Raw genomic sequence first — 6,040 nt, 5'->3', positions numbered from 1 at the left:
AAAGTGTAGAAAATCAGATTTATGATCGCTGCAGCTGAATTTTAATAAATACAGGAAAAAAAATAAAGCAGAAACTGCTAGCTGCCATTGTTTAAACAGAATTATAGCAATAATCCAAATTTTTAGCATCCTTAGCATGGTTTGCAAGCACTCATGAATCAAAACCAGGTAGAAGCCATTCCATTGGATCAGGCGATTCCAAGTTCATTTTGAATTGACACAAATAGTATACTCAAAATATTAAATTTTCTAAAATTAAGGAAAAATAGAAAATAGGAAAATCACCCAAAGATCTACTTACTCAAAGGTTATCGGTTGATTATTCCTCATTTGCAAAGATATGAAACAAAGTGTGGAGAGATAAGAGAGTGTTCGATTGATAAAAATAAATATTTATTTACCCAAAGATCTTGAGCACCATGGACAAGCCAAAAATCCACATTAAACCCACTGTCTTCTTCTACCAACTCAAATGCTCCCAGGCAGGACTTTGCATTGGAACCACATCATAATATGGATTCGCATCGAATTCCGGTAAAACAGGTCCTGCTACATTGGTCTCGGTAACTCCAAACTGATCGGGAAACTAAGTGTGGAAATCTGAAAGGCCCATGTCGGTCTTCTTCGACAATATTGCTTCTAAAGATCCATCATCGAATGGAAAGCTTTCTACAGTGGGGCAATCCAAAATCTCTTTCCGCAGCAACACAAGGAAGAATTTGATCTTGAAAATCAGTAGAGAGAAAAATCACAACTGAAATCAGATATGGAAGCAATGGAAGAGCTTAGATGTTGGAAATTAAGTGGAATTACTAGGTGACATGGAAATGTTTGTTGTGGCAAGGACAATTTATAGAGGAGTTGTTTGAAACGCTCCCTCCCCACTACATCAATCATATAAAGCATAAGTTATAGTGAATAGATATGGCATTCTTGATTAATGGTCATCAAATGGACGGTTCAAACGGAATAAAGTATTTGTAGAGGTACAAATTCAACAAACTAATGTCCACTTATCAGATAATGGTCCAATCAATCAGATTTGATGTACCATATTTGAAGTGGGCCCCATGAGTTTTGCTTGCTTGTCATTCTGCATGTAAATCTCAAGCGACCATGAGTACGAATAGCCACACTCCATCAGAGCATCAATATTTACTCAGTGGGTGTTACCCTCACTCTGTTCACCAAGGTTTACTGTCATGAGAGGTACTACTTCCCGTGTGTGTTTCAACACCCTTAGAACAAAGGAAATCACACCCACCCATTTCATTAACTGCAACAACATATGGACAACAACTCAAAAATAGACCAGCCAGACATTTAAAATCACTGTCCTTTCAGTTTTACTTATGCTTCAAGTTCCTACTCATGCATCTCTTCTACGAGGAATTTCATCAAACATCTGGTAGGCATCTCCAATTCCTCGACAAACACAATAAAATGAAGAATAGAATAACAAAACATTTCATCCGATCCTTCTACAGAGAACATGGATTTGGAAACATGTATTCAAATACAAGTACTTACTCTACATTCAATAGGGGAAAATAGCAAATGAAATAAGAAGTTTAGGGTTTGAGGGAAGGAATTACCTCAAACAATCTCAGATCTCGTGGAGACTCCCTGTAACGTGCAAGCTAGAAAGATAAACCCTCGGTAAGGGGAGTGAAATAGAGAGAGAGAGAGAGAGAGAGAGAGAGAGGCGTTGCGAGTGAGAAGAGTCGAGAGAGAGGGGATTTGATGGGTCGCCTGGAGTATTGAGGTGCGGGCGGAGTTATATACCTGTCAGGAGCTCCGTGGGGCCCATCGTGATGAATGTGTTTATCTACACCGTCCATTATTTTTAATAGATCATTTTAGGAATGGTGGAAAAAAAGAGGCATATTGAAACCCAAATGGACACACCACTAGGAAGAAATTTTTCAGTGGTAGGAACTTAATCTGCAATTCTTCCTATGGTGTGGTCTACTTGAGAGCTCAATCCGCCAAATTTGTTAGGTTCATGGCCTAAAATGAGTTTTCAAAATGTATGGACAGCTTAGATAAAACCATACATTGCGGTGGGCTCTAGGAAGTTTTTAATGGTAAGCGTTCAATCCCCCACTGTTTCATATGGTGTGGTTCACTGACAATTGGATCTGACTAATTTTTGGGACCACATCTAAAAATGGGCTGGAAAAAAATATGGACGGATTGGATATTAATCCGATAATCAATGTGGGCCCCAAGGTAAGGGAAACACCTAAAATATTGTGGGACCACATCCACTGTTTCTGTACACAAGAAGTTTTTAATGGTAAGAGTTCAATCAACAATGTGTGGCCCACTTGAGATTTTGATCTATCTTAGTTTTGGGTTCATACCATCAAATTATCTAGAAAAATGGTTGGACGGCATGGATGAGACACACACATCGTTTTCGGGTCCACACAGCACCGACGACTACCCATTGCCTGGCAGAGTAGCCCGTCCGTTCAGGAAGCGGATTGGGTAGCGAGTAACTCACTACGCTTACCGTACTGAGTAAACTCTGTGAGGTCCACCATAACTTATGTATTTTATCCGCTCCGTCCATCCATTTTACCAGATAATTTTAGTTATTGATCCCAGAAATTAAGCATATTCAATATTCAAATGGACCACACAACAAGAAACAGTTGAGTTTAAAGTCTACCGTTGAAAATTTCTTGAGGGCCTCAGAAGTTTTGAATCAAGCTTATATGTGTGTTTTCCCTTCATCCATGTCTGTATGGTCTTATAAACAGGTTGGATGATGAATAAACATCATTGTGGGGCCTAAAAAGGTGTCAACGGTAGAAATCATTATCCCCACTGTTTCAGTGGAATGATCCACTTGATCTTTGGATATGCTTCAATTTTGAGATCAACCCCTTAAATTAGATGGAATAACGGATGGACGGCCTGGATAAACTACATGCATTCAAGGTGGGCCCAACTGAGTTTACTCAGTACTATAAAAGCATACTGAGTAACTCAGTACACAATCCGATTTCGTCCGTTTCATCCTCGTTGACGCTCATTGATTTCCGAGTTTACAAACGGAAATCAAAGATATATGGCCCACAATGATGTATTTATAATATCTACACCGATTCATCTATTTGATGAGATCATTTTAGATCTTGATCCGAAAAATGATTAATTTAAAATTCAAGTGGAGCACACCCCAAATAGCTGTGCCGTTAATGATTCTCATCATTAAAACATTCGTAGGCCTATTGTAACGTTTACTTTCCATCCATTCTGTTCATAAGGTCACAAAGACCTGGATGAAGAGAAAAACAAATATCATATTGATCCAAAATTTCGATGACCTCAGAAGGGTTTCAATGGCAGGCGTTCAATTCCTCATCATATATATATATATATATATATATATATATATATATATATATATATATATATATATATATACACACACACACATTGTAGTCCAGTTGATGTTTGGATCTGTCTTATTTTTCGGATGAAGCCTTATGACTAACTCACCAAGTGGACGGATGGTTTGGATATAACTCATGCATCGTGATGGGACCCACATAACTTAGTGACATCAACCCACCAAGATATGTTGTTGGTGTGTAATAAACCAGCTAATCTGCTTCGGTAGTGCACGCTAGGCGGAACCAGAGAGGGACGACCCAGTTAGAGCCTCGTGGAACCCACCATTATGTGTGTTGTTTATTCACTTGGTCCATTCATTTCTAAAGTTTACTCTAGGACACTTTAAAAAAAGTAAATCGAAGCACCGAGTGGGACACTATATATTAATGGTAACAGTACCTATTGTTTCCTGTGGTGTGGTCCACTTGGGCCTTTGATATACCTAATTTTTTGGCTCAAGCATTAAAATGAGCTGTCAAAATAGATAGCTTAGATATAATACTTATACTACACTTTTTTAGCTACCGCACTTATGAACTTGTTGACATAGGCAATGGCTTATTATTATTCACACACAACTAAAAGCCATCGGGAAAAACACTACACAGGCGTTGGCGTTGATGATTTTTTTGGTAGTGCACGAATTAGGGTTGGAAGAGTGGAGCAAAGTGCTGGAGAATATTTTTGGTAGTGTACGAATTAGGGTTGGAAGAGTGGAACAAAGTGGTGGAGAACTTCAGAGAGTCCTTCCTTCTTCCTTAATCTTCTTATTCTAGTTAGTTTTTATGTTTTCTGTAAGAGTTTTGGTTTCAATCATGTTTTTGGGTGACTAATTTCTTAGCTAAGGCTAAGAGGTAAAGCTTAGAGTGTGTTGTGATGTTTATTTTGCTTTGATTCTTGTTTATGTTGAATTTCATTGATTTCTAATTTGAATTTATTTTCAGTTTTTTATGATTTATTGTAACTCAAATTACAATAGACACTGCGATAGCTTTAAATATCTTCTTTTTTGTTTTAAGATTGTAAGATTGGTGAAATTTGTGATTCACTATTGTCTCCTAGGCAAGGTGGATGGATGAATTCCATTCCAATCACCACAATACTCCATGTGTGAACTAATTCAATGAGAAGTTCAAATTGTACTTTAATTGCTTATCTTTTTACTGAATAGGATAGGACTTTGATTGTAGTTATGTTTATTGAATCAAGTGAGGTAGTATCCTGATAGCTACAAGTGGATCCTTGGCGCTCTAGTGTTCCTTTTCTTATTGATAGTTTATTCACAATTAATCTCTCTTATTCTAGATTTTAGTTTACATTCTTATTCTAGTTTATTTCATGATATGTATAAGTTTAGTCCTTGTGGATTCTACCTCGGTCTCACCGAGTTATTACTATATCGCGACCCTGCACTTGGGGCTGTGAACAAGGTTGAGCACCGTCTTCCTCAGGGGGATAACTATTCCGAATCTACGGAACTTCTCTAGACTCCTCACAGAGACTCCTCGAATCCACGAGGAAAAGAACAAGAAAATAGAAAAATAAATTCTATAAAATTCCAAATTGATTGATGAATGAAGCAAACGAGTTCACAACCCTTTAAATAGAGATACCAAGCAATGAGAGAAATTTCAAAATCACACTACAACTAAAACTCCTAGAATTCGCAACTTACTATAAATAGTAAACTTACTATTTATAGACGGTCTTGATGTCTACTAGTGTGAAAGGTTTTCGACCAAAAATAGTAAGTGTCCTATTTGACTTCACCAAGTTGTTCTCCTAATTATTCTAAGCACTTTTCATGTTGGGTGCAACTCCTAAAGCCTAACGGATGAAGAGTTATAATCAAACTAAAACTTACTATTTATAGAAAAAAAAAAGATTTAAAATAGGGAAACGAGCGTCAATCTAATGGTATTTTGCAAATCTAGCTTGCGCAACTTGGCATTCCCTAAAATCATATATTTTACGTCCGATAAATCATTTCGGATTGCGAGATACGCCCAATTTAAGGTCTGACGGTCTGGATCACTTCTGTTAATGACCGAGCCTTTTCTGATCCATCTTGGCCATGAAACTGTCCGTGACCCACTCTACATCACATTGCTGACATATTTAGAAAACTTTTTTAGAGGAATAACCATATGTCGTATGAATTTGTTCTTCGTTTCATATATGAAGAGGAATACATGACCTGTTGAGACTTTTTCATTATTTTACTTGTCTTGCCCTCTTTTGATTGGGAAAGATTGCTTAGACTATCTTCGCAATCAAAATCATCTTGATCTTTAAGGATGATATTTTTGATAAAGCGAGTGTACCTTGACAGGTATTCCAATGCCCTGTCCATTCTGATTTACAACTCAATAAGCCCCATTCGAGTATACTTCAGTTATAACATATGGTCCATCCCATTTAGGATCGAATTTGCCCCCAATTTTGCAAGTGACCACGATAGGCCTTTTTAACATCAATACCATATCATCTTTCTTAAAAGAGCAATTTTTGACTTTCTTGTCGAAAGCAGCTGATATCCGTGCTTGATACAGTTTCAATCGCTATTGCGCCGCTAATTGCTTTTCATCAAGCATATCTTGCTCCATCACCCTTATCTTAACATTTTCATTAT

Source organism: Magnolia sinica, chromosome 5, assembly GCF_029962835.1.
Source record: "Magnolia sinica isolate HGM2019 chromosome 5, MsV1, whole genome shotgun sequence".
In the NCBI taxonomy this organism is placed as follows: domain Eukaryota; kingdom Viridiplantae; phylum Streptophyta; class Magnoliopsida; order Magnoliales; family Magnoliaceae; genus Magnolia; species Magnolia sinica.
Note: the sequence above shows the minus strand (reverse complement) of the source record.